Here is an 11,667-nt window from a genome sequence, read left to right on the forward strand (position 1 = left end):
AAACAGGAAATATAAAAGCCTCAGAGCCTAGGAAGCTGTATATTTTACAAAGAACTAGGAAAAAGCCTATTACTTTATACGTATACAAAGGGCGGCTATGTTGAAAGAATTTAGGAAAAAAAAAAAAGAATTTAGTCTACAGCCTGACCGATGTCCATTCCCTGCTCGGTCCTGGGCAGGCAACATGCAAGTTATATGACAGACAGGTGGCACCTTAAGAGAAGTCCTCAGAGCTGAGATTGACTCAAGGCTTGGATGTGCCAGGCGTTACTCACTTAACCTTTCAGTGACCAACTGTGCTGCTATTCCCTGTGCTCAGAGGAGGAAACAGGTGCAGAGAGGTTAACCAACATGCCCAAGGTCACACAGCTCCCTGTAGGCGGAGACAGGATTTGCATGCGGGCCTACCTGCCCCCAGAACCCACGCTCACTTTTGCTCCCTTTGTCTCTGACCTGGGGGATGCATAGATGCAGTGTGTGTGTGTGCGCGCGCGTTGCATTTCCCCTCTAAGCTACACAAAAGCCAAACGCTGGCCTGTTCCGTCCTCTTGTCTACTGTTTTACCACAACAGCACACAGCACCGTGGGCATGGCACAGGCACTAAGTAAATAGCTCTGATGTTTGTGCTGGCCCTGAGCGCCCTGGCTGTGCTGATCTGATGTCTCTGAGTACCGCAGCCTGCGGTGGGGTTGGGCCTTTGGGCAGGTTTAGGCAGGAGAAGAGCGGCAGGTGGGGAGAGCCCCACCGCCCCAGGACTTTCTGTCCCAAGTCCGGCTCTCGCCTTCTCTAAGTCTTTCTCCCTCCACTCTGCAGGGCATGAGATGAGACAGTTAGTAGAGAAAATGAAGGAAAGAGCAGGAACTGTGTTCAAAGACAGCGGGTGGAGGAAATCTTCCTTCAAACAACACACTGGGCTGTGGGGGTGTTTGAGCCCGGGGCAGTGGCAGGGGCAGTGGGTAGTGTCTACACAGCAGGTTCCTGACTGGGGTGGGAGAAGCAGTGAACACCCGCAGCCAGGGGCTTGAAGACAGCAGTGGTTGTGGTTGGTAGCCGCCTCTGGCGCCCGCCTGCCTCTGGCACCCACCTGCCTTAGTTGCTTAAAAGTGAACCCAGAGATGAGGATTTGAGCGGTGATTCCAGGAAGCACCAACGGATGAGCCAGGAAGTGAGTCAGAGGAGGAGGGTGGCCAATCCTCATCCTAATCCTTATCCTTATCACATCAATCATTTTGCCCTGGATGGCCGAGATTTGATACTGCGGAAGATGTGGGAACGAGGGACGGACACATGCCTCAGTGGCAGCATATGCCAGGGACAAGCAGCTGGGGGCATTGAGACTCTAAACTCCTCGGTTGTGGGTTGAAGGCTGCTTGGCATTTTGTATGGGCTGTGAGGGTGGCCGGAGAGAGCCAGCAGAGACTAGCAGCTACAACTGGACAGACATGCACCGAAATGGTAAGGGTGGAAGGACATGGAGGGCACCAACTGTGTCTGCAGCCCTCTTTGGCCCACATAGGCTGGGCCTGAGGACTGGAGCCCTGGATGCTTTTGCAGAGAACTACACCTGCCCTGCATCAGGCTTTTGCTAGGTAACAGACCACACCCTCAAATTAGTGCTTGATAACATTTATTTAGCTTACAATTTAGTAAGTGGGCAATTTGATCTGAGGTGAGTGGTTCTGGTCTCAGCGTGGCTTATTTGCCTACCTGCGGTCCACTGGCATGGGCACCAGGGGCGGGCTGGTCTAAGATGGCCCTGATGGGACAGCTCGTCTCCACTCCACATGGCCCCTCGACCTCCGACAGGTGGGCTGGGTCTCGTTTCCATGGTAGTGGCAGTGCTTCAGGAACCTGAGCACAGGCAGACAAGGATCCTGGAGGCTGGGCTTGGAAACAGCATATCACTTCCATCAAATTCTGTTGGCCAAAGCAAGCCATCAGGCCAGCCCCCATTCAAGGGGTGAAGAAACGGAGTCCTGTCTCCATGGGAGCAGCTACAGGGTCATAGTTAGGAGGATAGACACAGGAAGAGGAACACTCAGCCATTTTTGCAAATAATCTACCACATGCCCATGGCCTGAGGCATCTTGTGATCTGGTGGACAATCAAAACCACTGTTTGTCCTACTATTTTAGACATAGTAGGAGTCAGGAGCTGACTGGCTTAAGTGTGGGAAAGTCTCTACCCCACAATATCTCCTTCACAGATGCTTTCTGTTAGACCTCATCCTTCCCTTTGGTCATCTGTAAGAAAGCAGTTATTTCTGAAGGGCAGTACATTATGTCTGTACTTTTTGAGGCCATGATTCTATGTGGGTGAGAGGAGCATCAAAGAGCTGAGTTGAAAGTTAAGCTAGGTCAAGGACATATAATTTGTATTTTAGCAACTTTTTTTTTTTTTTCCAGTGCTGGTGATTGCATCCAGGGCCTCAGGTGTGCCAGGCAAATGCTGTACCACTCGTTACAACCGCAGGCCCCTCTGCCTTTGATATTAAGGCATTTAGACCACAGGGATCATAATAGAAACCCCTCCTTCCAAGCCGGGGGCAGAGACGTTCTGGAGAACCTCTGCACGTAAAGTCCAAGGTGAACCTAGCAGGCAGAGTTCAAAGGCTCATGCGTCTGTGTTCGGTGGTGTGAGGAGCCCTACAGGGTCATATTTGGGAGGACAGACACAGGAAGAGGAACACTCAGCCTTTTTGGCAAATAATCTACCACATGCCCATGGCCCGAGGCATCTTGTGATGGGGTGGACCATCCAAACCAGTGTGGGAAGCCAGAGGGACTTTCTTCCCGGCTCTCATATCATCTTCTTCCTTGGGAAGGGCTCTTGTCCCTTTCGCTCCTCACAGAAGCCCGACTTCTGCAAATGGAGACTGTCAGGCTCCTGGGGACTTTGCCCAGGGTTATGGAGGAAGTGAAGGGTAGAAACTGAATATTTTAACTCTGGATCTGATTTTTTTTAATAATTGAAATTCTGATTTCATTTATTGATATAAATACCCAGAAGTGGGATATATAGTTTGCATTTGTAACCCTCTACCCCCAAGTGGGTAGATCTGATGATCTTATCACAAGACCTCATTATAAATTCAGAACTGGCTCTGATAATTGCTTTAAATAAAATGATTTTGAAGTTGGAGAGTTGTCATCCTTTCAAGTGTTTTATGCTTTTAGAACTTTCCAGCAATCCCTTTCAAGGAATCAACCCCAATTCTTCTTTCTCACCTCCTCAGCCAGCGAAAATTTCCCAGCCCCGCGACTCCCGCACCACAGGGTATGGCCAGTGTCCCAGCATCCTCCCCTCCTGATCTACCAGTTCTGGGTGACTGGTGCAGGGGGGATGTCATTGAGCTTGGGAAACCACACGGTTAACAAGCCCATGTCCCTCTGGGGTCAGTTTCCCTCAGAGTTTTTGGGGGCCAATATGTTTCTATACTGGGTAGTAGAAAATACATTTTGAAGAGCAGTGCTTTTTTTTTTTTTTTTTTTATCTTTCCAATTAATGCAAAGAAATTTTTGTTTGCAGAATCTACTTCCACAAACAGCCCTGGATCTCCTAGAGATGGCTCAGTCTCCTGGGTGGGCTGGTGGAGGCGTTTGCTGAACCAGAACCTCCATTATGGGAACGGCTCCCTGTGTATCCCCAGGTGCTCTGGGCCAATGGACTGTGCTGAAGCTTCATCCACTGTTAGCTAACTTTTTGCCTCTGTATGTGATTGCTAGGTTACATGCCCTTCTAGTGGCTCCTGTCGTGGTAGCAGCAAAGGCCTATTATGTACCAGGAGTGGGGCTGGGATGAGGGTCAGGCAGGTGAGGTACCTAATATACACCTAGGTGCCTACCTTACATAAGCAGGGCCTGAGAGTGATCCCTGGTCCTTGTGAACATTTGTCACTTTGGTCCCACCCTGGCTCTTTGCCTATGTTTTCTCACATAACCCTTGATACAGCTTCTCTTTACAGGTGGACAAAATCTGAATCACAGTGTGGTTAAGCAACTTGTCCAAGGCAGCAGCTGATTCCAGTGCAAGACTGGGGGACACCGGCATTATCTCATTGGATTTCACAACATCCTGAGAAGAACCTGGTCCTATATTATATTGGTTTGTGGGTGCTGACTGCTGAATTCTCAGGCACTTTGTGAGTCAGTTGTTAAACACAGCCATTATTAACTATGCAATTGTACAAATGTACAATTAATTAAATCAATTATATTAAAAGCAAATGCAGTAACGATCCCAAACTCCTCACTTCCAAGTTCTGTTTCTCCTGTGCTCCCTGTCTAGGAGCAAGGCAGAATAGCTGCTACACTGGAGCAAAAATCCCGTCTCTGTGGGGCGGATAAGGCGGGCTCCTCCCTGCCCCAGCCGGAAGCCACTTCTTCCGGTCATTCTCCAGAGCGGATACATTGTAGGAAACAGCCACTGAGGCTGTGAGGAAGAAAAACACCCGCTTCCCATGCTCCCAACATCAGCAATAGAAAGCTCTGTGCTCGAGTTCCCTGCAACCTTTGCCTGGGCCCCAGGGGAAACAGGCTTCTCCAGTGGGTGACACGGGCCCTGTAGCCCACTGGCTTAGGGGATTTGATGAGAGAAGCTTGTACACTAAGGCTGGGGATGCAGCTGGTCTACAAGAGTGAGTGTGGCTTTGGGTACCATATGGATCAAGTAACTAAACATTTGCTTCTCTCTGCCTCTCATAATGTGTGTAGCCTCAGTTAAGGCATTTAACTTCTCTGAGCCTCAATTTTTCCACCTGTAAAATGGAAGAACGTCTACCTTATAGACTATTATGGGGTTGAGGTATAAAAATTTAAAAAAGAATGCCTATGAAGCATTCTAAGACATGAGTGGTGGAAGGATTGGAATCAGTGCTAATGAGTGAATATCAATAGCAGTTCTGTGCCAGGCACTGGGCTAGGGTAAAAGGATTCCCACATGGGTGGGCACAAGTCCTCTCTCCAGGACTCTCTGGCAGGGAAAAAAATACACAGAGAGGTGGTACGAGTGGACGCAGCGATGCTGTGGCACAGCGTGGGGAGAAGCGGAGAGCACAGGGTCCTAACTTGCCCTGTCCAGCCGCTTGCTGAGTAGCATTTCCTAAGGCCTACTGAATGCCTGTACTGTGGGGATGCTCTATGAATCTGAGCCAGCCTCCTTCCTTCAGAAGCAATACTAACAGGTCTGAAATGTTCAGTGATAGCACAAGCAAGAAAACACTTGGACTGAGGTAGAAGAAACAGAGGAGGGAGAGCCCTTTCTTCAGATTGGCAGGGCACCTGCAGGAAAGGGGCTTCCAGGAGGGCCTGCAGCTCTTCTCCACCTTGTTTTAGCAAAGTGAAGGAGAGGAGGGGCCTGGCTGGAGTTTCCTTCCGCACCATGAAGATGCCCTGTGGGACCCTGCTCTTCTCTGCTCCTGCTGCAGCAGGCTGACTCTGCTCACCTGCTTGGGCTCAGGGCTGAAGCCCCACCCCCACCTGTCGCTATGGGTCCCTGCAGCCAAGATGGCGACCGATAGAGTGTCTCAATCACACCCAACAGGCGTGCTGGGGATATGCAGGAAACCCTTTTCCAGGGTGAGAAACTGGCCTTTGTCACACATCCAGCCTGTCCTGCCCTGGGCTCCTGTCAGTTGAGTCAGGTTAAGGACCATTCTCAGGTAGGGTTCAGAGGTGGTGTGAGGCCCTCCCCAAACCATCTGCCCACTGGTCAGGCCCCAGCAGGTGGGGTCTTCTTGCCTGCTTGGAGGCAGGGACAGAGACTCTGGGCTTCCAGGCTGCCTTTGACTGGAGCTTGTTTGCCGCAGGAGCTGAGGCAGCAGCCCCAGGGCTGCACCAGCTGTGCGTGAGTTAGTGTTTGGGGGACAAAGGCTCTTGGCAGCTACAACTGGGCTGGCCACCATTACATGCCTGGCCTTCCTCACTACCCAGAATATTTAGGACTCTCTCGTCTCCAGCAAAGCCCAAACACCTCCCCTCTGCTTGCTGCGGTGTTTGGTTCTGCGTGAATTATAGAGACCACAGCTGGAGAGTGGACAACAGTGGGGATATCAGAAAGACTTCCTTGGCTGGTTTCCTTGCCTCTTGGCGGCAGCGGTCCCCCCTCAACTGCCCGTTTTTTGGTCCAAGGATGGGGGCACCCAGGCTGGGGACCAGCTGTTCTTGGTACAAGCAGGAGCTCGGCCTGTGCTGGAGCAAGACCTCAGGGAAAACAGTCGACCTGGATTGTTTGGCCTGCAGCGCACCTCCGGCCCTTTCACAAACAGGATAGAGTTTCACCTCTCTGGAATGTTTTAGTGCAGCAAGGCCTACTTCATCCTCTCTGTAAGATGAAGCTGGTTTCTTAGCAAGGGCTGGTCCCTGATTCGGACATCCATAACCTCCTCGAACGCGGAGAATGCCACACGTGGCCTTGACTGCATTGAGTGAGCTTCTTTCTCAGTACATTTTTTATTTCTTCAACTTTCTTGAAGGCAACGATCATGTCCCGCATGATAGCCACATCTCACCATAGCTAGGCCTTTGAAGCATCCACTGAGGCTTGACAGTAGTCATGTAGCTGTCACTCAGGGAAAACAGAGCTGGAGGGGCTGGGTCATGACCTGGTTGGTTCTGAGGAAGCCATGAAAGGTGTGGGCTAGGGTGTGTGGCCTAAGCAAGGCTGGCTTTAGTGGAGCAGGCGGTGGAGCTCAGTGCTGGGAGTAGCCAAAGAACTTTCGGCCAGCCAGGAGGAGAGGGCTAGGGTAGAGAGCAGAGGGTGATGTTGATGTTGGAGCTCTGTGGAGAACCATCCTTGGACTCCTGCAGATGGACCTGTCCCTGTATCAGGATGAGCTCAGACTAGTACACCTCTGTTGACCTGCTGGATGGGAAGAGCCTTATTCCTGGCTCTAGTGCAGATCCCTGAGCCTGCTGGCACAGATCCTTCATACCACTGACACAGACTTCCTAGATTCCACCACTGTCCTTTGGGCCTTCCCAGCACAGATCTGTGAAACAGGCCTGCATGAGATATTGTTATGGGCTCTGGGCCTCCAGTTGGATTTGTGGGAGGCACTGTTATGAGCTGTAGGTCTTCAGCTGGACTCATGCAGGACATTGCCGTGGGATCCAGGCCTTCGGCTAGATTCCTTGGTCTTAGTGTGTGGACAGATTTCCTGCACTCTCTTGTATATCATTCTTTGGATAACTATTATAAATTATCTTATAAAATATGTGTCCTGTATTGTTCCCCTTGCAAATAAGCCCCAAACCAACACAAATGCTTAACGAGTTATGATCAGGTGAGAATCTGGGCTGACTCCTGGAGCAATGTAGAATGAATAATAAAAATAATATCAGCCACAGCGCTGCTGCTCATTCCTGCGGTGTTCCAGTTTACAAAGGGCTTTCCATCTATTAGGGGCAGGGAGAGGGTTAAGGAATTTCAGTTGCTTCCACCTCCATGGGTTCCTCCAAAGCCCTTAACCTCGGCCCTCCCATCCCTCTCTTGCCCTTTACAGGCTGAGAACTTGTACCGGGATCTGCTGCTGTGTGCAGGTTCGGGACAGGGTGAGAGGAGGGGGTAGGCTGTAGAATGGCATTCTCCCAGCAGCCCTTCTACCTCTCCCTTGATCTTGTCCTTCTTTCCTCCCCAGAGATGTGACTCCACACCTGCTTTTCCTGGTTTCCAGGAAGGCAAGGAGAGTAGAACTTCTCTTCCCAGATCTCCCACGAGCAAGGAAGGACTGTGAGCTAGGACGAGGACCAGAGCTCTGGGTACCTGATTGGCGTCACAATAGCTCATTTCTTTCCCCACCTGTCCTACCGTCTACTAGCGCAACCCCTGACTTTCCGTGTTGCTTTGCCAATGGCTCTGTAGGTCCATCCGCCATGTGAAGAAAAGGTCAGTACTAATCTCCAATGTGATATTTTCGGATGGAGACTGGTATAGTCCAGGTCTCAGTTTCCTTCCTGCCAAATGGCACAGAGGGCAACCTCAGTCCTGGCCTGGGCAAGTGCTCTGATATTTCTCCACAAGCATGCCAGTCTTTTTGACCCGGGGATTCCAGCTTCAGAAACTCCACCCAGCACTTGTGGCCTGTTGTGGGTGGGCTGGGAAAGGTAACAGAGCAAGAAAAAAAGATGCAGCAGCCCAAATGCTTTTGGCAAGAAAGCAGGAGCATATACTAAAGAGCAAGAACGGCTGACCACGGGGGAAGGCTGCTGCCCATGGAGAGAGCGAAGCTGTGGCCAAGGTGGAACACTCTGAGCTCAAAGCGTAGGATAAGGAGGAAGACATGGATGTTTTATATAACCAGTCATCTCCCCTAGACTTTCCAGGCTGGGATATAGGTGTGTTAGGTCGTTCCAGTTGTTTAACAAATTGATGTGACAACCCAGCTCTAGAAGACCTTGCCATTTTTGAGTTGTAAAAAAAAAGTGTGGGAAGCTGGGAGTATAATAATGGGGCATAACAAAAAGTCTGACTGGTAAAGGAAGAGTGGGGAAGCTGCGTATGGTCTATGAGGGATTTATAGTCATCGACTGGAATCAGTTGACCATTTCTCAATGAAAGTCAGTAGGGAAATGGAAAAAAAAAACTTTACTGGGACACAGCTAGCAAACAAACAGGAAGTTAAGGTGTGTATGCGTGATAATGCTGCGGTACAATCAGAAAATCTTGCTGGCTCTGAACAACAAAAGGTATTTTTCACATATACTCTATGTTGGTTGTGAGCTGCCTGTAGAACGCTCAATAGTTTTCTTCCCTTGGCTGATCGAGTAATACTGGGAGATTTCATTAGGGACGCTCGTGGCTTCATAGCAGAGGGAAAAGAGACTGACTTCCTTAAATCTGTATCTGGAAGTGATACCTGTCACTTCTGCTCACACTTCATTGGCCAAAGTCATCTGGCCAAACCCACTCTGTTCTGGGACGGAGAAGTATAATTCTCCTCCAACGAGTGATAATGCAATCTACCACGTGAAAAGTCCTGAGAGTCAGTTCTGCTTTAGCCCATGAGGTCCAGCCTCACTAATTCTTTTTTTTTAATAATTATTTTATTTTGATTAGCATGTTTGATTGTACATATTAGTGGGATTCAATGTGATGATTTCCCACATGCACACAGTGTGCAATGCTCAGAGCGAATCTCCTTTTATCCACGCCCCAACTCCCAACCTTTGTTCATTTAGATTTCACACAGAAGGGACAATATGGAATATATATTTCTCTGTGCCTGGCTTATTTCACTTAACATACTGTTTTCCAGTTCCATCCATTTTGCTGCAAATGACAGCATTTCACTCTTCTTTGTGGTTAATACTATTTTATTTATATTTGTCACTTTAAAAAAATTCAGTCATTCAGAAACCTACTTTGAATCCATCTTATCTGTTGTGAATAATGGAATGAACAGGGATGTTCAGGTATCTTTTTAGTATGCTGATTTCATTTCCTGTGGATAAATACCCAGAAGTGGGATTTGTGGGTCACATGGTAGATTTATTTTTAGTTTTTTAAGGAACCTCCGTACTGTTCTCCATGATGGTTGTACTAATTTACATTTCCACCAACAGTATATAAGAGTTCCCTTTTCTCCACATCCTCACCAATATTTATTATTATTATTATTATTTTTTATAGCAGCCACTATAACAGCGGTTAGACTGTGTCTCATAGTTTTGATTTGAATTTCTCTGATGGCTTGTGATATTGAACATTTTCTCATATATTTGCCCTTTGAATTCCTTCTTTTGAGAAGTATCTATGCAGATCATTTGTTCAATTTTAAATTGTATTTTTGTTAGGTTTTTTTAGTGTCTTACATGTTCTGAATATTGTTTTATAAGATGAATAGTTCACAAATATTTTCTCCTATTCTGTAGATTGTCTCTTTACCATGTTGGTTATTTCCTTCACTGCAGAAGTTTTTAGGTTGATATAATCCCATTTGTCAAGTCTTTGCCTTTGTTTCTGTGCTTTCGGGATCATATTCAAAAAGACCATTGCCTTTCCAATATCTTGAAATGTTTCTTCTAGAAGTTTCTGGTTTTCAGGTCTCACATTTAGGTCTTTAATCTCTTTCGAGTTGATTTTCAGGGTGACAGATGGGGGACAAATTTCAATCTGCATGTGGATATTCAGTTTTCCTAACACCATTTGTTGTTTTGTCTTACCCCAGGGATCAGTAAACTTTTTCTATAAAAGGCAGCTACTGATTATCCAGGCTTTGGAGGCTTTATAGTCTTTTACAACTACTCAAGTTTGTTGTAGTGTGAAAGCAGCCAATTGCTTACAATGTGTAAGCAAATGAGTGTGGCTATGTTCCAATAAAACTTTATTTACAAACTCCGGTAGTGGCCAGAATTGGCCTGTGGGCTGTAGTTTGCCTCTAGACACAAGACTGGCTTTAGAAATTCTTCCTTTACCCAGTGCCCTGCAGACCAGGTTAGGGTCATATATTTTTTTCATTTTCAAATCCATAAAATTCAGTGACACAATATTGTAGCTTTGGCCTCCTGACATTTGCTTCATGTGTTTAGAATCTTGCTTTCTTTTAGTTGGAGGAAGCATCTCCATCCCCAAATAGCCCCTGACTTGTCCAGGTATTGAATCTTGGTATGTTGATGTAGTTTGTTTTTTCGTTCTTTTTTTTTGAGACCAGGTCTCAATATGCAGTGCAGGCTGACCTTGAACTCACTGTGTAGCCCAGGCTGGCCTCAATTTCGAGGCAATCCTCCTGCCTCAGCATCAGCGTGCAGGGATTATAGGCATGTGCCACTCCATCTGGCTTGTTGAGGTGGTCTGAGGACTCCACAGTTTCACTTGTCTTGCTTTGGCGGCTGGAGTCCATTCTTCCTTCCGACCTTTTGCAAGAACCCGTGGATTCTGATGGGCAGAGAAGGGCAGGAGGCTGTGTGAGGGAGGAGCAGCTTACATCTCCTGTCTTCACAGTTCAGTGAGTCTGAGAAACATAGGAATCTATTTTCTTAGGGATGTGGCTCAGATATTTCATTTCATGGAACCAGATGCCACTGACTCCCAGTTCTTTTCAGACTGGAATGTCTCTGGTGCAGCTTGACAGCCTGGAGAGTATTAGCCTGCCACCCCCTCTTTCTGGGTCAGTACCAGGCTCGTGAAATTTAAAGTTCAGCAAGAGACAGTCAGACTCCCCCGGGCTACAGCTTTTCCTGGCAGCCTTCTATCTTGGTCATTACAGAGTTTTAGAGCAGGAAGAGGCCTTGTATTTAATGAACTCTCATCCATCTTGTTCCAGCTGGACACTGTGAGGACTCACATGCAAGCCTCCTGTCCTAGATGTCACAGGCACAGCCTAGGGCCCTTGTGGCCACTCCACACCCTTCAGTGGACAGGTCGTGCTGCCATCGCTCCTGCCTACTTCCTCCAACAACATAAACACATCCAGGGCCCCATCCCGATGGAACCAGGAAGGAGGGAACCTCCCCAGCACAGTTCAGAAACTGGCCTTGACTCCTTGACTTGGGTTGTTAAGATAGCTACAGCTCCCTTCTCCAGCTGGCGGGAAGAAGTGACCCGGGAGCCCCGCCACCCCCGGGGGAGGAGGAGCCAGCCATGGAGCAAAGATAAAGAGAAAGGGGAGGAGTCTGGGCCGCTCCCTCCTCCTGCTCTGTTCTTGCAAAGTGGCTGAGCTGGAGCAGGAG

This window comes from Chinchilla lanigera, unplaced genomic scaffold (assembly GCF_000276665.1).
Source record: "Chinchilla lanigera isolate Chin_1 unplaced genomic scaffold, ChiLan1.0 scaffold00065, whole genome shotgun sequence".
Classification (NCBI taxonomy): domain Eukaryota; kingdom Metazoa; phylum Chordata; class Mammalia; order Rodentia; family Chinchillidae; genus Chinchilla; species Chinchilla lanigera.